This window comes from Miniopterus schreibersii (genome assembly GCF_964146895.1).
Source record: "Miniopterus schreibersii genome assembly, chromosome: 15".
NCBI classification, from domain to species: Eukaryota; Metazoa; Chordata; class Mammalia; order Chiroptera; family Miniopteridae; genus Miniopterus; species Miniopterus schreibersii.
In genome coordinates, this window is record NC_138115.1 from 7670181 (window position 1) to 7693259 (window position 23079).

Below are 23079 nucleotides of genomic sequence, written 5' to 3' on the forward strand. Positions count from 1 at the left end.
ATTCTTTGTTAAAATATTACTGTAATTAGGTAAGTACCAAGAAAAGTAAATCCCAGTGCTGCCTGACTCTCGCTGTGTGATCAGATCAGGGAGACTTTTCTTAAATTTCCTAACCTCAGTTTCTCCATCTCTATTTAGGGATCATGACAGAGCCCATTAGAGTGGGTTGCCAGGAGCAGTAGGTGAGAGAACGCTCCACGTACTGGTAAGTGGCTGCCTTATAATAAAGGCTTCATTAGCAGTGGCTGCCATTGTCATTACTTTGTCCCAGTACAGCTTACTGATTCCCGGAATGACTGGGGACAAGTCACCGTGCCTCCGTGAGCCTTGCTTCCCCCCACGAACCAGGACTAACTGCGTCCACGCGCGGGGCTGCTGCAAACATTAAACGAGAGGCGGCTACGTGAGCCACCCAGCCTGGGCCTGACGTCGTGTTTCATGAATGCTGCCTAATGGCACTTGCAAGATTGATGGGTGCATTTGGATCTCTTAAGCCATTCACTCAAAAACACATGTGTCAGGAACCCTCATAAAAAACACTTGATATAAATGCTTCTCTATGCATTTGCTGCCCTAAGAGCACAGTGCCCTGAAGCTACGGTGTCGCTACTTTTTGAGGGCATCAGGGATGAGGTACAGTCCAGGAGGCAGCAAATCCTGTACCCAGCAAACCCCCACAGCCCCTCTGTCTAAGGGGTGATGTCGGAGCAAACTAAACCTCTGCCGCTGTCTTCCATGGGGTAAGTCTTCCCCGTGGCTGTTATCTGCCACCTGCGCAGCGCTGAGTACTGAAGATGGGGTGATCAACTGATAGGATGACCTCTGCCCTCACGGAGGCTCTAGATAAGAGAAGGGCCCCCCCTTTTCTTAGGGTGCAAAGGCTTGAAGTGAGGGAGTATATTTGGTAAATGCCTGGAAAGGGGAGGGAGAAAATAGCATGTTTACAGGGATAAGAGACAGTTCTGTCTTTTATGGCTGAGCCATGAAAGGAGAGAAATGAGACTGGAGGGGGTAAATCTGGTCTAACACGCAGGGCCTCCAAAGCCATGGCAAGGACAGGTTAAGGAGGCTGGAGACCCATTGAAAGGTTTTGAGCTGGAGGTGACACGATCTCACTTGGGTTTTAGAAAGATTACTCTGGCTTCCCAGTAGCGGAAAAAGTGTGTGTGTCTGTGTGTGTGTGTGTGTAATGGATATTTAAGTTTCCTCATGTCTAATGCCACAATAATTGTTCCACCCTGTTGAGGTGAACCCAAGGGCAGTGGGACAGGTAGGAGAGCAGGAGAGTGTACTGTCAAACACGGCCACCATCTACCAGGCAGGGCACCAAGTAGAGACGATGCACATGACTTCTGTGATGGCAGGTTTCTAAGATGACCGCCAATGTCCCCCCCTCCTGGTATTCACACCCCTATGCAACCCTCTCCCCTTGAGTGTGGGCTGGATCTGGTGACTTCCTTCTAACAAACAGAATACAGAAAGAGTCATGTGATGTCACTTCTGTGACTAGGTTACAGGAGGCTGTGACTTCTGTCCTGCTGTTGCCCTCACGAAGCTTCCTGCGGAGGGCTCACACAGCGAGGGGCTGAGAGCTGCCTCCAGTGGTCAGCCAGTGAAGCCGGAGGGCCTCTGTCCAGCCACCTCCAGGAACTGCAGCCGGCCGCCAGCCACTGAGCTCGGAGGCACACCCAGCCCTGGCTCCCGCTGGCACCTTCATCGTAGCCTGTGAGAGACCCCGAATCAGAAGGCTCCATGAAGCTATTTCTGACTACCTGACCCTAAAAAAATTGTGAGATCAGAAATGTGTTTTAAGCCACTTAGTTTTGGGCTAATTTGTTACACAGCAGCATAGAACAAAGACACTTTCATAGGATGTCACAGAAGGTAAGAGAGGACACAATAGTGAGAAGGGGGAGTGACAAGCACTGACGAATGTGACAGGGAGATCAAAGATAACCATGAAGAAGAAAGCATGGACTCTGCTAAGGAAGCAGTGTGAGCGAGCTGGGGTGGGGTGGGGTGGGGGGGGAGAAAGGGTAGGGATCAGGGCTTCCAGGGTGGGTGCTATGATGCAACCAGTTTAAACTCCAGTTACTGCTGCAGGTGGGAAGTATGACCTTGGAGGATGAATGATGCAATCTGTTTTTACTTTCTATTTCTCATTCGGTTTTTGGTCGCAATCTTAGGATCCTGTGCTTCTAAAAGCTCCTAAAGGCATCTGTTAATGAATTCAGCATCTGGCTTTGCAGTGCTATCCAAATTCTCCTTCCCTTTCTCTGGATTTTGTTCCCAGTGATGCACTCCCTATGCCCTTAAAGTGTGTCTTTTCCACACCTTATCTGTTGTCTCTGGAGTAGACTTAGGAACGATACACGGTGACCCGGGCGTGTGAAGTCAATGTCTGGGTAGACTCAAGTTCAAGATTTTCCCTTGCTTGAGGTTCTTACCAATGGAAGAGTCATCGATTGCCACATGGCGCTCTGTGTTCTACCTCTCTCTCCAGTGTACACTTTTCCCATTCAGCACAGAAGGCAAGGGAGGACACAGTAGTGAGAAGGGGGAGTGACAAGCATTGACGAATGTGACGGGGAGATAAAGATAACCAAGGGTGATGAAGAAGAAAGCATGGACTCTGCTAAGGAAGCAGTGTGAGCGAGCTGGGGTGGGGTGGGGGGGAGGTAGTGTCAGAGTTTGGAGCCACCGCTTAATTGCTGTGTGGCTTTGAGGGAATGACTTAACCTTTCTGAGCCTCAGTTTCCTCTACTGTAAAGTGTGGGCAGTAATACGCTTCTTGGAGTTGTTGATGTATGAGGCCCTCAGCCCCTTGTTGATGTGAGGAGCTGCTAACCTTCTCAAGCTCTCTTACCTACATGGCGAACCCAAAACCATTCTGGAGGCTGCCAGGCCAGCTGCCTGAGACATGTCATAAATAGCCTGGGGAGACACTTTTCTTTCAAAGAGAAACAGGCAGAGCGGATAAAAAGCCAGCCAGCAGCGGGCCCAACCCCGAGCCAGGACAATTTGGCACTTGGCAGCAGTAACGCAAAGGTGCACCGCCCAGAGAGTGTGTCTCTGCAGGACCTCACAAGCTCAGGACTGTCCCGAAACCCTAGATCCTGGGGAAGATCTGTCAGGGGCCCCGGGGCACCTGCACCAGCCTATTCCAAAACCACAGTTGCCTGAAATTACCCTGCTCTGATTTTTTTCACGCCACCAAGGCCCGCATCTCCTCCTGTCAGAAGCAGTGTTTTCTGTCTCGAGGGAGGCGAGCAGATGCAGGGCGGCCTGAGAAGAGCCTGCAGGACTCACCAGGTGTTAGCAGCACTTCATCACGGTGAAACTTAAGAGGGTGACTTGGTGCTGGCTGCTGGGTTACAGTACAAGAGTCTTCACTGGAATGTTTATTTCTGTCTTTTTTCTGGGAGAAAATTTTGCAGTGCGCTGGGACATAGCTCCTGCCCTCCTACCTGGCTCTGTTTCACTGTTGAACTCCCAGGTAACGGGTCACTTTTTTAGAGAGGCCCAGCTTGGTAATCCTCTCTAAGAGGTTCCTTTCTCTCCACCCCCTGCATCTCAATAACCTGTAAAACTTAGCACTATCCAACATTATTCTGTTTATCTATATTTATAACAGTAAGTTGTCTGTGCTCCCCACTAGAATACAGCTCAGTGTGCTCAGGAACTTCGTCCAATCCACTTATCTGTATCTTTATCCACTCTGTGGTGAAGGGGCGATTATTTTCATCACCGTATTACAGAAGAGGAAACTGAGGCTCAAATAAATCAGATAGGTTTCCCAAGGCGATAGAACTAGTGAGTGAGTGGTGGAACGAGAATTCAGATCAGGGAACAGGACTGTGCTGTCCTCTGTAGCAGCCACCAGCCACATGTGGCTGCTGAGCACATGAATTGTGGCCGGTCCAAAGTAAAGTGGACTAGAAATATAAAATGCATACCTGATTGGAAGACTTAATACCACACAGTAATGAATGATTTTTATATGAATTATATGATGAAATTTTGTTTTTAATGTATTGGATTAAATAAAATAGACTATTAAGATGAATTTCACTTGTTTCTTTTCAGTTTTTGAAATGTGACTACCGGAAAATTTTAAATTACATGTGTGTTTCAAGCTGTATTTCTCTTGGATCGCATTGGTCTATATTTCTAATCACTTCAACTGATTAAATCACTTCAACTGGTTCAACTGCCAGGTCTACTGACATTTCAGTAAGACCTGAAGACCTGACATAATGTCACTATCAGTGCTGACTCTAACAACAAAACACAGACAGTCATCCATTTAAAATTCCCTCTTCTGCATTCTAAAGCTCATTTGTTTAAAAAAACAAAAAGTTGCTTTTTAATTTACCCACTGACAGTAGGTAGTACTCGGTGCAGGCCCCTGTGCAAGGTGCTTCCTCATGTGGCAGGACCGCCTCCCTCAGGAAGTGACAGGCCCCAGACCCCGACCTGAGTTGCCGAAGGGGTGGGGGAAGGTGGTCATCTCCAAGGATCTTGGGTAGCTCGCCTCTGAAGGAAGAACTGAATGAATAGTGTCAGAGATGGGACCCAAAATCTGTGCTCTCTCTCTCTGGGTTCTCCCTCTTTCTGAGTGTTGGCTCCATTTCCTCAGCCAGCTTCCTCCATGCACAGAGGCAGGTTTGATGGCAGCTTCCAGGCCCACCTCTTCCCAGTTTCCTCACCAGAGTCTCGGGAGGTGCCCCTGTATCAGCTCCAAAGAGGGTCTTCATTGGCTTAAGCTGATCGCATGGGGGGTCTCTGGGGCCAACCGCGGGTGGGAGCAATGGTTGGCTAAGCGCGGCCACGTGCGTATCCTGTAAACAGGTTGCTGGGCTGAACTACTGGGTAACCTCCATTGGAACCAGAAGCCGAGGAAGGAATGTTTCCAAAGTACTGGGGATTCTAGTTTGATAAAGGGGGACATGCTGAGCACAGAGATGGACAAAGTCTTAGTGTCTTTTTGGATGTCATTGTCTTCTCTATGGGAATGAATTTGAGAAATAATAAAAATCTCTGTAAAAGTAATAATGAACAAGCTGGTAATAAAGTTCCAAGATTTTAGAGAAATTTAACAGAAAAGTAAAAAGAGAATAGAAGTGGTTTTGCAGGTGGTACAAAGGAAATACATGAGCAGACTCAAACCCAAATGTCCTTTTTCAAGTGCCCGCCTTTGGCCACTGTGACTGTCTGTGCTCAGAGCAGCCCCCAGGGTCAGAGACGCTGGAACAATGAGTGTACTCGCCTCATCGCCGTTGGAATAGCGCCGCTCCTTTGCAGAACATAGAATTAAAAATGGTTCTGGCCTGCTGGTCAAACAATTTCATCTGGGTGATGTTTTCTGGTGAACAACATGCCCCTGGAAAATGCCTTTATAGAAATAGAAAACTCTCCCACTTGCAGTCAAACGTCTCCCTTGTTCTTAGAGAAGAGACTCGTTGATTCCTACCAAAAAAAAAAAAAAAAGAAGAAGGAGGTGCTTCCTCTTCATTTGGGGTTTAACCCCCTCACCTTTTCAGCTTTATAAGAGCTGGCAGCTTATTGACATCTTACCACCACCTTCAATGCCCTTAGTCATGGGAGTTGCATTTGGACGCATTTCATTAAAATTGAGAAAACTAGGCTTCATGCCCTGGCTGGTGTTCTCAGTGGTTAGAGCATCAGCCTGCCCAGGGAAGGTCACAAACCTGGGCTGCAGGTTTGACTCCCGCCCCTGCTGGGTGCATGCAGGAGGCAAGCAATCGATGTGTCTCTCTCACATCGATGTTTCTCTCCCTCCCTCCCTCTCTCTCCTCCCCACTCCCTCTCTTCCACACTCTCTCTAAAAATCAATGGAAAAGTTATCTTCTGATGAGGTTTAACAAAAGAAAAAAGAAAAAGAAAAAGAAAAAAGAAAGAAAAGAAAAGAAAAGAAAAAAAAAAAAAAAAAGAAAAGAAAAGTGGGCCTCAGGACTTGAAACATAATTAGAGTTGAATATGCAGACACTAAAGAGACATTAGAACAAGGCAGTCCATCCACCCTCCATGCCCAGAGAACTCAGCGGATATCTTGAAATATATGTCTGTACTCGCTTCATAAAGACATATTTTTAAAAGTATGTGCTCACATTCATTATCCACTCTTTGCTGTATTTTTGGAAAGATGTAGCATGAGTTTACCCTCTTTTTTTTTTTCTTTCTGACTGCTTAGTTTCACAAAGACAAAGAGGTGAAATTCTAACTTTTCAGCTCAGATGGAAGGGTCTTGTCTAAACTATAGGGGCCAAAAGAGCTGCTCTTTGCTATGCATGCCTGAAGCATTATGAAAATAAGAGTCAGGTTTCTTGGCTGGGAAGACTTGGTTTGGGGGAAAAGGGCTGGGGAGAGGGGGTGTCTTAGGTGGCAATTCAGGCCTGGAGTGCATTGTACATAATCATCATATACTTAGAAAATCTCTGAGCTTGTGTTTCCACTACCTCACCTTCCCTGTGCCTCAAGGAGGCCAAAGACAGGTGGGCACAAGAGACAGCCTTTGTATAAGTGAGTTTAAATAAGTTTCCTTTAGAGGTGTGGTCTGGTCAGACAGAACTTTGGAGTTTTGTCTGTACCGGTCCTCATTGCATAGTCTTTCTGATTTGGGGCACATTGACGCTTTACACAGATCAGTCAAAATGAGTTCTCTAATGTATGTGGTCTCTTTGGAGTGAAGATCAGCGTAGACATTTTAAAAAGTGGAGAATGGGGGTCGGGGGACATGTTTTTCTTCCCAGAGTAGACATTTTAAAAAGTGGTGAATGGGGGTCGGGGGACATGTTTTTCTTCCCTGGAAGCTTTCATGTTTAATTAAATCTGTACATTAAACATTTTTATACATCTTATTTTAAATCCCAGCCAACTAGCGTCTTACCTTTCTGGCACAAGAGGTGAATCTACATGTCTAGCTTTGCAGGGAATGGTGACTCATGTTGTAACCGAATGGGAGGGAAGCACACACGCACAAAGCTCTCCTTGCTGCAGAACACAGAATGTCATTTCTGGGAGGGTAATTTCTCATTAAACACTGCCAGTTTTATCTTAAAGGGACCATTACATAGTTGTGCTTGTGTGCATTTATGCCTTTTAGGTCTGAGGGTATTTCAGAGCAGGAAGGTGTCATCCATACAAATAGCTGAGTATCCTTTGTGTAAAATGACAGCTATCTTGTCAGTGGTCATGAGACTAAGCACCCCCTTTACAACACTTCTCAAACTGCTCAGTTTAATTTCAAGCAGTGAAAGCAAACACAGCTTTTAGCAATAACCTCTCAGTTATATTTTCTGTTCTAATTCAGATATTTTTCCTATTCTATGAGACGTAAGAGAAGTTTTCTTATCCCGAGATGTGCTACACACTTAGCCTTGATGCTCCCTTTGGGCATCTGGGAAATAGCTTGCATGTCTTTGTTCAGAACTGAAAGAAGAAATAATTTGAGATTAAATGATGAAGACTTTTCTCCCCACAATCAAGCACTGAGTAAGTGAATTACAGCTATCAGTAACTGCAGAGGTACAGGCCAGGCCGCTCAGGATTCAGAGCACACAGTCGTGTTCACACCTCATGGCCTTTGCACATGCTGTTCCTCGCTCCCACAGCCCTGAAACTCCCCGACTCATCATTTCAGTTTCACATCACTTCCTTGACACGGCCTGGCTAATTTTAGTCCTCATGACATTCTATGATGTTTCTTGTGAAAAAAATTCTAATTCATTAATCAGGTTAAGTATTTACAGTCTTCATTGGGACAGGCACTGTTAGGAAGGGGCAACTACAGGGCCCAGCACTGTGCCTGACACACAGTAGGTACTCTATAAAAATTTTGTTGAAGGAATCAATCATTCACTGATGTTCCATTTAATCTTAGACAGAGGGTCTCAAGCTTAGAAATAACTAGGAAATGGCTTCAAACTAGAGCCCAGATGTACTTTAGAGGTCAAATTGTGCATCCCTTGCCTCACACCCTGGCCCTGTGATTATTGAAAACTTCCAGCCCTTGCTGGGCTTTGATGACCTCTGCCAGGGGTGCCATCGCTAGCCAGCATTGCTTCCAGTGGGCTCAGAAGACCACCAGGATGTGCTGGTGTCTGTGACAGCCAGACTGCAAGATGGCCCCTAATAGTTCTCACCTCTTCCATTTAGCCCGTTGTATATTTGCCTCCACATTGTATCAAGGTTGGTTTATACTCAGTTCTGATGCTAATGTGTGACTTTGAGGCTGTGGCAAGGCCCACGTGGGAAGGGACTCAGGCCGTTGCCAGCACCATCTTGTTGCCACGTGGACGAGCCACTGGGAAGTGGATCCTGCAGCCCAGTCACTTAAAAGCACTGCCCTTGTGGCTTCACTGACCCCGGCAGAAGCTGAAATGCAATGCGGGAGCTTTCAGACGCTTCATACCTTGTCAACATCCCCTTCCAAGCTTAGAAAAGCAAGACAATTTTTACTAATCTAATGTTAGTTGAAAAGTCACACTCTGAATACTCATTGCAAGTAGAGTAATACAAAAAAAAAAAAAAAATCCTTATTCAATTAAAATCAGCTCTTGGATTAATTGTTAGTGTCAAAAACCTCAACCCAATCAGCAGGCCCATCTGTATACTTTCACAATATTCTCTCATGCTCTGAATAACTCAGTCAAAGGTGGCCATATAAAGCTGTCCTGACTTGACAAACACGCTCTGAAATTTCCCTTCAAGATACATTGCTATTTTCCCCAAACTCCAAGCACCTGACACGGAGCCCAGGCACAGCCACGGACAAGGGAATAAATGTTACCTGCATGGCAGACAAGGAGAGGCACAGATGCAGTAAAAATGGTGGGAGGGGGACACCTAAATGCTGTGCTGCCACTTCCCAACTGCACATCTTGTCCCGTTTTATATCACTGAGCATTTCCACCCCCCTTTTCATTCTTGGTGCCAAGAGTCGTTCCTTCTTGTCATTAGGGCTCTCCTCGCAGGGAGCACCTGCTACCAGGGCCTCTTAGACACCACAGTATACCTCAAGCTCCAGGGTCAGAAGTCCTATGATTTGTTTTTCTTATAATTTTATCTTTATTTTCTTATAAAAATAATATATGCTCACTATAAAAATACATACCAAGTGATACAGAAATATATACAGCAGAAAAGGAATTATTCTGTCCCCTATGGTTAACAGTTTTTGAGCCATATCTTTCAAAGCATTTACGTTGATTTTTTTTCCTTTGGAGCAAGTATATGTGTATAAAAAAGTGTTTTTCATAAATGGGATAATTTAAAAAATAGTATTATGTAACTTTTAAAAAACCTCAGTAACATATTATGGATATATTTAGGTGATAGGGATGACTCTCATGTATTGAATTATTTAGTTGCCAGACCCTGTGCTAAGCATTTTACATGAATTATCTCACAGAATTCTATGGGACATGTGCTGTTAATGTCCCCAATTATAGATAGGAACGTGAGACTTAGAAAATGTAAGTGACTTGCCTAAGACCACACAGCAGGCAGTGAGCTCGGGTGGAATCTTCAGAGTTGGGCCTGAGAGTAAACTCAGTTACTGCCCCTGTAGTGCTGACAAATCCAGCTCTCGTTCATGGTGCACCTGACGTTGTCCCTTCAAAGTGGACCCCTTCCCACACAGGCCGTCTGCTCTAGACCTTGGGTTGCTTTCCTTTCCTTTCTTCTCGTGTGTAACCCCTCCAATTCTTATACCCAAGTTAGTTGCATCCATGCTTTATTTGTGGGCTCTGAATAGCGTTTCCCTTCTCTCAGGTGTATTTCACCTTGATAATCTGGTTCTGTGCTGGGTTTGACAATGCTGGGGGAAGGCTGGGGCTTAATTCATTTGGGGGATCCTATTTGTGAGGTCCACAAGTTCTATTATTTTAGAAATAGGCATATTTGAAGCATAACATTCCCTTTTTTCCCTTCTTCCTCTAATTTTTATTCTGCTCCTCCTTAACTGGGTTGATGGTCTCTTCCTGAACTTTCACTAACAGTGCCTTGGGTGTGTCCATGCAGCTCTTAATTCCCTCTCCCAAGAAAGAAAAGGAAAGAAAGCATCATTATACATGGGCTGGAGGAGGAACGGTGGGGGGTCTGGGGTCACAAAGAGAGAAGGCAACTGGCTTGGTGTGTGGACCAGGGAGCCAGGGTAATGACCTGGTGCTCTCCTAAATAGGCCCTGAACCAGGGCACTCCCAGGCTCAGATCGGTCATTCTGCCAGGAGAGCCCTGTCTGGGAATGAAACCCAAGCCCTCGGAGGGAGGCAGTTCCAGGCCTCACTGCTGGCAGGGGCTGGAGAGCAGCTCTCCTCCTGTGGGAAGCAACAGACCATCACAGCAGCAGCAAGACTGCAAACGGTGGCTTCTCAACCGGCTTGGTGGCAGGAGCCCCGGGCTCTTCACAGGCCATTCTCCCTCTCTTTATAAGCAGCGGCTGGGCTGGGGCCTCTGAACCATCACATCTCGGATACAGTCCATTTCGAGGAGTTACCAAACAGTCTTTGTAAAGTTGCATTTGTCCCACAGCACGCAGAGTTGACTATTTTTTTACTGCAGCCACTAAGATAAAGGTGTTCGTCAGGGGAAGGGAGGCAGGGGGAGCCAACAAACATGACATTGAGTGTCAGCGGCTATTGGCCAGTAGTGACCGCCTAGATTGATTTGTATAGCAGGGTCCTCCGGTCCTTCCTGGCTCAAAGGGAAGAGCGTGAGAGCATGTGTACCAGGCATTTGTGGTGAAAAGAGCTTGTGGAGCGATACAAAGCTGGGATACAGGCTCAACTCTGCACTGTCTAGCTGGAAGCTAGACCTTGTGAAGGTTTCAGAATGGCACCTAAGGCAGAGAAAGTGGTCCAGAAATGACAGCTACTATGATGCTCTTGTCATTGCTGTACTCAACTATCAGTCTATTGGACTGAAATAATAGTTGAGTATCACTGCTTGTTTTAACAAGGTATGTGGATTATCTACCTCCCAGAAAGCTTTCAGGCAGCTAGGCAGGTGTTGCCGCGTCCCCATGGCACAGAGGACATATGCAAGACCAGAGAGACTGCTGATTTGCCTAAGGTCACACAGCCAAAGCTGAGATTCTTTTTTCACTTTCTGACTCTAAAAGGAAATCTGTTTCTACTCCTCAGGCAGCTGAGATCCGATGCACAGAGCGGGGAGGAATTACAATAGTCAACCATTTGTTAGGTGTGTGAGCACTCTCTACGTTCTAAAAAATATGATCTGAATGTTTCAATAACACTATTGCTTATTATTTATACTTATTTTTAAAAGTCTAAATAGTTTAAAGAATATCATCTCCTCTGTTTTCTTCATGGCCTCTGTGGTGGGCAGAGCAGGTGTGATTGCAGGTAGAGGAGGGAAGTCAGACTCCTGGAAGGCGACACGACTCCCTCAGAATCTCCAGCAGAACAAGGAACTGCAGCGGGTATGACCTTCGTCCTTGGTTTCAAGGCCCGTGTTTGTTCTGACCCGTGGCATTTCCTCCCTTACAGCTTCCAACAGGGCCTACTTTGGTTTTTATTAAATTAAGTGTAGGGTCCTCTTCCAAAGACAACGCAACTGTTCTGTCTTATAAAAGCTCTCCCTGCATTGGATTTTTCTTTCCAGTTTATCTTAAAGATAATAAAAACAAATAATTCACAAATCCAGGGGAGAAATGAGCAAAACAAACTTTGCTGTTATTTTTGAGCTATAAGCAGAGCAAGCAAGCACCATAATTGCTAGCAAATGCTCTGCGGCCTATGTCATCTCCTTACGCCAATTTTAAAGCAAGGCCGCCTCGCCTCAGGAATTTCTCAGGATTTCTCTAGGAATCACAGGTACAATCCCCACCAGGTCATTACAGCGTTTTCAGTTTTCAATCACACGTCCAATGGTACTTGGCAGTCGAACGTCCTCTGTGCATCTCTGTGGATTCCTGAAACTATTGCCTGGGCTGCATGTCCTAGACCACCGTTAATACACACTGTGCTCATCTTTGGATTTCCTTCCTAAAAAAAAAAAAAAAAAAGGCAGTAAGATGTTTATGGAAAATGCTGGGTTTGGCGACTTTAAAAGGAAAGTGCTTTGAAAAACCAGGCAGAAGTCCAAGCTGACCTAAGGCCAGAGCCTCTATCAACGCTGATGGTCTGCAGCCAGCAGCACAGCACGGAGCGTGGAGAGGACTGCCAGGGTGTGCATGTCGTGGGACAGCCCCTTGCCCTCTGAAATACCTTCCCAGGAGCAGAAGGGCAACGGGCCGGGCCTGGGCAGCAGAAATCACTCTACCTGCTCTCAAAAAGACTTAGATGCTAACCACAGGCAAGAAAATTCATAACAGTATCAGAACAAGAAAGTGTTAAAATCTTTAGGCTAAGACCCACTTTCATTTTTAAAAATTGTCCAGAGAGAATTAGAGGGAAAAACGATTGGCAGAATGTATACACAAATGGGAATGGGCTATTTCTGAATGGTTAGTCAAAATTATTTCACTTATAAGTAACAGAATCTCAGCTGACACTAGTTTAAATGAAACTATAAAAATGTAAAAAGAAACATATTGGCTCATTAACTTTTTGTCCCATCTCTAGAGGTTATAGCTTCAGGTACCACTAGACCCAGGCCTTCAAACTGTCACCCGGGAGCTCTCACTTCCCACCCTTCTGTCTTTCCATCCAGAAAGCTAGACTTTGATTTCTTTTCTATTCTTTACCATCAGAAGCTTCAAACATGCTAATCATACATCTCAGAAAACAGCCTCTTGCAGCAGCGCCAGCAGAAGTTCAGGGCAGAGTCGGCCTGGTCCACCAGCCAGGCCTGTGCAGGTCAGCTGCGTGCAAACCACAGAAACTGAGCAAAATTACTGTGCAATCAGGGAGTGGCTCTCCAAAGGCAGGGATGCAGGCAGATAAAAATTGTATGTCCTCTACTCTGTGATTTCCACCTGCTTTCTGTAAGACTGTTTTTTCTAAATAATGTTGAATGAACCTACCTTGTTTTATAAGACTTAAAAGTTTAAAAAGTTGTTTTGAAGCCTACTATGATGTAGAGAAAGGAATCTACGTGATTCTAAGCACCCAGAAGACCTTACTTCTAATATCCCTCTCTGCCTTCCAAGTAACGGACACTGGGAAGGCTGCTACCCTGGCCACACTTAGTGGGACCAGAGGTAATCACCCCAGTCTAACGATAGAAATAGCATCTTCCTGTTTATGTGCCTTGACTCATTAAATCCTCAGATTCCTCATAAGGTAGGCACTATTAATATCCACTTGCTACAGATGAGGAAACTGAGGCACACAGAAGTGAAACAGTCTGCCCAAGGTAAGTGTCAAATTCATCTTCGCATCCAAATGGGGCATCTGTCAGGGGCACGTGAGAGCGAGGTCCTCACAGAAGGACCCAGGTGCAGAGGGAAGAGCAGAAGCAGAAGGTGAAGGTGCTGAGAATGTTGAAGAGAAATCTCTTCTGAGAGATCATTCGAACACCCAGCCCCCGGAGATGCTATTATCCTGAGAAACAAGGAGCCTTTGTTCCAGCTCTTCATGAGCAGTTTTCCTGTCTTGCTCACTTCCGTGTCTCTTGCCAACAGTGCTCCATCTCCAGCCATAGGGCTGTCCCTTCCTGAGCTTGAAACAGCCTGGCTCCCAGGTGTGACCTCTGACTACATTCTGCTTGGCATTACCGGGAGTGCTCAGTGTCCTTCCCCAAGAGCAGCACCTAGAGGGCCGCCCTGGGCTTGACTCACTGCTGTGGGAACACACTTCTCAGACCCTGTAACCATTTTCCCAGTAACCATTTGTGAAATAGAATTGAGCTCCAGGATGTTGCTCAGCTGGATGACACAGCTCTGTCCCCAAAGGCCCTGTCCTTCTCTTCTCCTGACCCTGGTCCTGCCAGAGAGTGAAGAATCAGCCTTTTACCATCCAAGGTTAAGTGCACTCCTGAGACAGACCCTCCAACATCGTCCTCAGGGGCCAGGCTTGGCTGAGCCTTGTGGCTGCACCACAGGGGACTCTTGCTCTGGAGTCATTGAATGGCTGTCCCAAGGAGGGCCTGGGGCAGGCCTGGAAGGGCTGGGCTGAGGCAATCAGTGAGATCAGATGGTGTAGACTCAGCAGATTTCCTTCCAACAAGAAGAGGGCCTTAGTGACACTGGTTCTTGTTTCTCTATATTCTTGCTTTTGGGACTGGGACACAGTAGATCAACATTTAGCTTTTAGGAACTGATTTTAATTTGTGAGGCCACTTGATATCTTGGTGGGAAATGCTAAAGAATGAATGAGACCATTAGTGTGTCTGCCTGGAGACAGAACTCAATGAGTTTCTTTCAAAGTTTTCTCAGAAATCTAGAAACATGGGGTCATCATTTGGTACTCAGCTCATGTTCCCTGATGCCTTTTGAGGCTGTTTCCTTAAGAACAGGGCATAGATGGGAAAATACACCAGATTTCCACTCAACAAGTTCCTGCTGTCACCTCTCTGGTCAACCCCTTCTAGTGACACTCCAATCCTCATGATTCTCCAATCCCTCTTTCAAGTCCTCAACTACTCCAATGCTTTTCCCTTCTCAGGGCCTTTGCACTTGCCGTTTCCTCCTGAAATGTCCTTCTTTCTGTTCCAGTGAATCAAGAAGGTGTCAGTTCACATTTTACCTCCTCAACAACCAAAACGAATTCTCCCCGCTGTCCTCTCCCATTTTCCTCTTTAATGTCCTCATAACCATTACCACCATCTATGATTCTTTTCTTTATTGATTTGTAGATATTATATTGTCTGATTTGGCTAGAATGTAAATTCTATAAGAGTGGGGTCCTTGAATCTCTGTGGTGCTCGTCTACGTTTATGTCTGTATCTCTATGTGACAGCCTCTAGCTGTTGTGGACGTAGCCTGTCGTTACATCCACAGGACACAGTTAGTGTGCCATCCTCTGTTCCCTTGGCTGTGGGAAAGATGACTTTTGTTTTTCACAGACAGCCAAGTTAGAACCTGATTCTAAGTTTGGATCCTTAGAAGGCTCTTTGATGAAGCATCCCATAGTTAGGATTTTCCAAGGCTATTTCTGCTGAGTCTTGAGATTCATGTGTTTGCTATTTGGTGGCGTTTACAGGAATTCCCTTTGGAGTTTTAGCAGCTATAGCATAGCACTGGCTCCATGCATCCAGCCCAGTGAGAGCTTTTTGGAACTCACCGAACTGCTTGAATGTCTTGGGGGTTCTGTTTTCCAAATTTTGTCTCTCAAGTACCACTTCTACCAGCTGTTAATGCGTGTCCTGCATGGAACATAAAAAGGTAGAGGGGGCACCTGTGTAGCAGACAGTGTAATTCCCATCCACTTCCCCTCAGCATTCACCGTTCGGAGCATGACCAAGGGGTGCTCTCTCGCAAGCACATGATGTTTTTTGCCTCAGTTCATTCTCTGGATGCCATGCAGGGTAGATTGGAAGTGCCAGGGAGGTAGTGACACTGAAATAGCCCTCAATTTATGACTCATGAGAGTTGGTGGATAGATACACAGCTTCCTCACTCCTGAGAGGGGACTCTTCTGTGGCATATACTTCCTATTGGTCCCTAGCACTGTTCAGCCCCAGTTGCCCACATTGGTAAATCTGCACCCTGGACTGGCTTCCTTTCCTTTTCAATCTCATGACCCATTTCCCACCCTGGTGCTTTCTATAAACTCACCTCACAAATAAAAGTGCTTGTACTTAAGCCCTTATCTCAGGATCTGCTTCTGATGCAATCTGATCCAAGACAGCATTCTATGGCTCAACGTGGCCAAATAAACTTGGAAGCTGAACAAAATAAAGAGATTTTTTCCCCCTGCAGGACCTCTTGGCTTCTCGTATGTGCCAGTGTATACTGTGAATTTTTAAGTCAAGCTTGCTTAGGAATCACTTACCCCGCTCTTCCACCCTGACTCCCTTTGGTAGGAGAAGCTAAGCTCTGTGGCTAAGACCTGGCCTTTTTGTTTGGTGACAGTTCTGTGGACTGAGAGCTTCATGTTGCTGAAGGACTGTGACTGCAAAAGCCCTTCTGCCACAGCAACCAACACACTCTCTTGGCAAAAGAGTTCAAGCTTCTGTTCTAAAAGTAACATAGACTGCACAAAGTTTTCAAATCCCCTTCCTTCCCCAGGTTACTCACCCAAAGTCCTACAGTTTAGCTGAGCAGTTTCATTCATTTCTTGTCCTTCCTCTTTGTCATGCTGAAAGCCGCTCTATTGGAAAGGAGCCGATGGGAACTGACCATACTGATGGTTAAAGAATTGAGAATGATGTGTCACTAATGAGTCAATTATTCACACTGTGGGGTGTGATACAGATGTGATGGCATCTTGAAGCCTCATTCTAGCAGGAGAGATGGATATTGAGCTCAGAGTTACTAAAAGAATTGATCCCCATAAGTGCTCTAAATGAAAATGTAAGTTGCCAAGAGAATATGTAATGAGATACAAGTAAGATTCCTGGAGTGACTGGCATTTGGGGGAGATGAGGAGGGCAAAGAGGAGGGAGGAATGTGAGAGGTAGTGCTCGTGCTGGGAGTGGGAACTAGCCAGGCACTCGGCAACTGACAGGGGAACCAGATCTCTGATAACTGGAGGAGACAGGTGAGACCTCAATCCAGGCAAGTGGATACCGGCCAGATCAAGTTCCTGTAATCACTCTGTGAGCTTAAGTAGTAAACATTCCTTAGCCTTTTACCATCATCTGCAAACTGGGACTCATAATAGGACCAGCTGATGGGGCTCCAGGGCTAATGAAAATTAATACAGGTAAGGTCCTTAGCAAAGTGTCCGCTACATAGCAGGTGCTCAATAAATGTAATAACATTAATTTTTTATGTGTTGTTCATGCTAATTCAGTTGGTTAGTGGAGAACCAGGACTCAAACTTTGGTCTTCCTTACTAAAACCATCTCTACTTACTGTCTTAATATGTTTCCTGGTTCAATTTTATGTTTCTCAAAGAGGATCTTGTGGATTCTCAGGTGACATTTAAAGATCAAGTTTTTGAAAATATATACAAATGAAGTATATAGGAAAAAGGTCACAAGATTTTTAGTAAGAAAATGCATTCTGAAAAATTCTATACACCGTTATCTCACTTTATTTTTTTAAATTTTTATTTAGGGGAAGACTAGATTTTTAAAAATAAAAATGGTATAAGCATTATTGTTAGTAATGGAATTATGGGTGGTTTTTTAAATGAACTTATGTAAAAGCTTTTATAATTATTTCCCCCAAAGGTAAAAAAGCCTGGTAAAGTTCCAGATTTCCTTCCTGGCCAAAAACTAAAGAATTAGTCATTTCCCTATTTTTTTTTTAATTACATATTTAGGATCCACCTCTTACCAGGAATCGACTTAAAATATTGTTAATCATGCTTGAAAAAGACTTAAAACTAGTTGTCCCTACATCCAGATACACTTTAGAGAGGAAGAGTTCCTTTCTTGCTCTCAGGGGACATCAATGCAAAAAGTACAGGAGTGGTCCATTTCCAGTCCTGGCAAGCAAACCTGTGCTCAGACCATCTGTGGGTCAAATGGCAGGCACGAAAAAACATAGCTGAGTGAAAGCTACACACACCTTCTCTCAGGACTAAACTGGAATTACAACTAAATTATAGAACAATCATCCTGAATAACCAACTGAAAACTAGTTGGTTATTCACTAGTTAAGTGGAGTTTTATAACCAAGAGTTTACAGAAGAAACTACATTGAGGCAGGTAGGAAGTGCAGAGACACAAAAAGGGCTGGCCTCACTCCCACAGGCAGTGGCTGACGTTCCAAAGGAATATCTCAGCTGCAAAGGTTCCCCCTGAGACACATGGGGTCTCAACCCCAAGCCAGACTCCCCAGTTCAGAGCACCAGAGCTGGGGAAGAGGCACCCACATAACATCTGGCTGTGAAGATCAGTGGGGATTCTGTCCACCAGGGAGAGATGGTAGGTAATCTGCTAGAGAGACACAGGGACCCTATTAAAGGGCCAACATACAAAACTTTGTTTGTAGCCACTCACCCTGAGCTCCAGTAGAGGGAGGGCTGATGGAAATAGAATAGCATGAGGAAAGTCTGGGGTTTGTGGCTTTGCAGGGAGAGATGGAAAGATAGCCACCAGGATCCCAGGTGCCTGAGTCTCTGGCACCACAGACACCATCTTTCTTGGGTAGAACATCCCCCTTCATATAGCATCAGCCTGGGAGAAAGGAATAGTTCTACCTTCTAGACTCCCTCTCACCCCACCCTGTGGAGCTTATGCCCTGCTGAGGAGTAAGCTACCTGGGCATGAGTGTAGATGTCCAGGCAAATTCAGGGAAGGTCAGTGACAGAGTTTGTGTGGGTTTGGGGCAGAGGGCATTCCCCCGACTTTTCTGTAAACCTGACTGGCACTTCCCTTTCACAGGAGATCAGCTAGCCACAGTCTTCAGGCTCCTGGCAGACCCATTCTGCTGAGGGCTGGGGAAAATCCAGGACAGACTGAAATGTAAGGCTCAGGGGTGGGGGCCACACACCCCACCATTCCTAAAGCCTGACTGGCATCTCCCCCTCATGGGAGATTCACTAGTCCATCCTCCCGACTTCTGGTGGCTCCACTCTGCTGAGCTCCATCTCCTCCTGGCAGAATTTTTGGACAGACTGAGTTCTGTGGCTCTAGGACAGGGACCATTTTTTTCTTGCACACCTGACCAGAGCACAGCCCTCCCTTCACACAGCCAAATCTTGGTCTATTTGGGCTTCATAAAATCTGCTGGCCTACTTCAGCACAAAGATGTGTGGCCACCCAGAGGGTGGCAGTTAGATTGGGTATACCCAGGGACACTTGCTGAGTAGCCTCAGACTCAGCACTGACACTGAGTTTGAACATGTATCAGTCTGATGAACACCACTCGCCCCTACCTGGTGAATCTGAGAACTTGCCTCATGCAACTCGAGTAGCACCAGGGGGTCTTTCAAGAACCAAGCTTAACAGGCAGCCAGCAGGTGAAGGCAGGTAGAGGTGGATCTTAGGGTGTCTTGGGACTTTTACTGACCTGCCTCAGGGCCCAGTATTGGTAAAAGCTGGCCTTGGTGTGCAGCTTGGTCTTTCCCACACACACTCAGGACCAGCAGAGGCAGTCACAAACTGTGGATCACTTTGTAGCTCCAAACAGGTCCCCAGGACCAGTCAAAGGCAGCATCTGATATTAGCTGGTTCCAGAGTCCCTCCCAAGAGGCCTGGAACCAACACACGCAGTGGCTAGCTCCAGACAACAAAGCAAGATCCAATAAGCATCTCAAGCATCATATCCAAAGGGAGATCTCAACAGGCACTAGACACTGCTGAAGTGAATTCTGCTTCATGTGGTCAGCACCTGAACAGCAGTTCACATTCCATGGTGGGTGTTGAGCCTCACAGTCAGCCATCATGAGGGTTGATCCCACACACAAATGGGACAATAGCAATCAAGACTCAATTACCATAAGAGGGCTTACATAACCCATATTAGAGACAGTCCTGGAGAACCCAGTTCAGGTGATCAAGGAAACTGCACCACTGAACCCAAGACACCTACTGCACAAGACTACCCCACCAAGATTGGGAGTTATAGCAGATATATCTAATACATAGAAAAACACAGAGGCAGCAAAAATAGGGAGACAAAGAAATGCTCAAAATGAAAGAACAGGAGAAATCTCCAGAAAAACTTCTACATGAAAGAGAGGCAAAGAATTTATCAGATATAGAATTCAAAGAAATGGTTATAAGGATGTTCAACAGCATGAAAAAGACCATAGAAACTATAAAAAATGACCAATCAGAAATGAAAAATACAATATCTGAAATGAAGAATACACTGAAAAAAATAAGCAGCAGGTTGGATGAAGCAGAGGATGAAATCAGCAATTTGGAAGAAAAGTAGAAAAAAAACTACATCTAATCAGAGTAGCAAAGAGAAAAAAAGAATAATTTTAAAAAAAGATAGTTTAAGGGACCTTGGAACAACATGTGGCATAATAATTACTGCATCATAAGGGTATTAGAAGGAGAAGAGAGAGAGAAAGGGATTGAGAACCTATTTGAAGAAATAATGACCTTAACCTGGTGAAGGAAAAAGACACACAAGTCCAGGAAGTGCAGAGAGTCCCAAACAAGATGAACACAAAGAAGCCCACACTAAGACACATCATAATTAAAAGGACAAAGGTTAAAGACAAAGAATCTTGAAAGCAGCAAGAGAAAGACAGTTATCTACAAGGGAGCTCCCATAAGACCATCAGCTGATTTCTCAACAGAAGCACTGCAGGCCTGAAGGGACTGGCACAAAATATTCAAAGTGATGAAAAGCAAAAACCTACAACCTAGACTATTTTACCCAGCAAGGCTATCATTTAAAATTGAAGGAGAAATAAAGAGCTTCCCAGACAAGAAAAAGCTAAAGGAGTTTGTTACCAGCAAACCAATATTACAAGAAAGTAAAAGGCCTTTTTTGAAAAGAAGGAGGAGTAAGAGGAGGAGCAGGAGAGGAACATAACAAAAAAAATAAAATGGCAATAAATACATACCTGTCAATAATCACTTTAAATGTAAATGGCTCAGCCAAAAACAAAACAAAAAATAAAGTAAATGGCTCAAATGCTACAATCAAAAGACATAGGGTAGTCAGATGGATAAGAAAACAAGACCCATATATCCTGTCTACAAGAGACCCACCTGAGAGCAAAAGATTCACACGGGCCGAAAGTGAAGGGATGGAAAAAATTATTCCATGCAAATGGAAATGAAAATAAAAGCTGGAATAACAATACTTATTTCTCACAAAATAGACTTCAAAATAAAGCCCATAAAAAGAGACAAAGAAGGTCACTACATAATACTAAAGAGATTGATCCAACAGAAAAAAATATCCCTTCTAAATATATATGCACCCCATATAGGAGCATGTAAATATGTAAAGCAAATCTTAATGGACATAAAAGGAAAGATTGACAGTAATACAGTCATAATAGGGTATTTTAACACCCCACTGACATCAATGGATAAATCTTCCAGGCAGAAAGTCAACAAGGAAATGGTGGCCTTAAATGACAAACTAGGTCAGATGGATTTAATTGATATCTTCAGAGCATTTCACCCCAAACCAGCAGAATATACATTCTTTTAAATCACACATGGACTATTTTCTAGGGTAGATCACATGTTAGGACACAAAACAAGTCTCAGTCAATTTAAGAAGATTGAAATCATATCAAGCATCTTCTCTGACCTTAATGGTATGAAACCAGAAATTAATAACAAGTGAAAAACTGAAGAACACACAAAGACATGGAAGCTAAATAACATGTTACTAAACAATGAATGGGTTAACCAGGAGATCAAGGAAGAAATCAAGAGATACTTGGAAACAAATAAAAATGAAAACACAACAACCCCAAATCTATGAGACACAGGGAATGCAGTCTAAAGAGGATAATTCAAAGCATTACAGGTCTAACACAAGAAACAAGAAAAATCTCAAATAAACAATCTAACCTCACACTAAAAGCAACTAGGAAAAGAATAACAATGAAGCCCAGAGTAGAAGAAAGAAAATAATAAAGATCAGAACAGAAATAAATGAGATAGAGTCTAAAAAAGTACAAAAGATCAATGAAACCAAGAGCTGGCTTTTTGAAAAGATAAACAAGATTGAGACACTTTTAACCAGACTCATCAAGAAAAAAGGAAAGTGGATAAAATAAATAAAATCAGGAAAGAAAGAGGAGGAATAACAACTGACACCAAGGAAATACAAAGGGTTGTAAGGAAATATTAGAAAATACTATGAATAACTATGTGCCAACAAACTGGACAATCTGCACAAAGTGGATAAATTCTTAGAATAATGAAATTATCCAAAATGAATCAGGAAGAATTAGAGAATCTGGACAGACAGATTACAACTAGTGAAACTGATGCAGTAATAAAAATAAAAAATAAAAAAACAACCTCCCAAGAAACAAAAGTCCTGGACCAGATGGCTTCACAGGTGAATTTTACCAAACATTCAAAGAACTAACAACTATCCTTCTCAAACTATTCCAAATTTTTAAGAGGAGGGAAGACTTTGAAGCTCGTTTTATGAGACCAGCATTATCCTAATTCCAAAGCCAGATAAAAACACTATAAAGAAAGAAAATCATAGGCCAATATCTCTGATAATCATAGATGCTAAAATCCTTAACGAAAGGATAGCAAACTGGAACCAGCATTACATTAAAAAAATCATACACCATCATCAAGTGGGATTTATTCAAGGGATGCAAGGTTGGTTCCACACTCTCAAATAAAAAAATGTGATACACACATAAACAAAAGGAAGGACAAAGATCACATGATCGTATCAATAGATGTAGAAGCATTTGATAAAATCCAGCACCTGTTTATGACAAAAACTCTCAGCAAAGTGGAAATGGAGGGAACATACCTCAATATCATAAAGGCCATATATGACAAACTGACAGCCAACATCCTATTCAATGGGCAAAAGCTACAAATGTTTCCCTTAAATTAGGGAGCAAGACAGGGATGTCTGCTTTCACTACTCTTATTCATCATAGTACTGGAGGTCCTAGCCACAGCAATCAGACAAGAAGAAGAAATAAAAGGTACCTAAATTAGAAAGGAGGAAGTAAAACCAATAAATGAATTCAGTAAAGTAACAGGATACAAAATAAATATACAGAAATCAGCTGCATTTTTATACACCAATAATAAACTGTTAGAAAGGGAAACTGAGAAAACAATTCCATTTACAACTGCATCAGAAAAAACAAAACAAAAACCCACCTAGGAATAAATTTAACCAAGGATATAAAAGACCTGTACTTGGAAAATTATAAGACACTGAAGAAAGAAATTGAAGAAGATACAAATAAGTGGAAGCACATACCACGCTCATGGATAGAAAGAATGAACATCATTAAAATGTCCATACCACCCAAAGCAATCTATAGATTCAACACAATTCCTATCAAGATACCAATGGCATATTTCACAGAACTAGAACAAATATTCCAAAAATGTATGTGGAACCACAAA

At 44.0% G+C, this 23079-nt stretch overlaps 1 protein-coding gene across 3 annotated transcripts in view; it reads right to left on the minus strand.

Annotated features, from left to right (window-relative positions):
- Window positions 1–9100: 9100 nt before the first annotated feature.
- LOC308567592 (uncharacterized protein) overlaps window positions 9101–23079 on the minus strand; it is a 239278-nt gene continuing 225299 nt past the window's right edge. For 2 of the 3 annotated variants that reach the window (XM_081159310.1, XM_081159311.1), the window contains 3 exons: window positions 16166–16271; window positions 15210–15291; window positions 9101–12029 (listed from right to left, as the gene is read on the minus strand). The gene's annotated coding sequence lies outside the window, so the exon portion shown is untranslated. The remainder of the gene's footprint in view (window positions 12030–15209; window positions 15292–16165; window positions 16272–23079) is intronic. The other variant, XM_081159312.1, reaches the window with a different exon arrangement.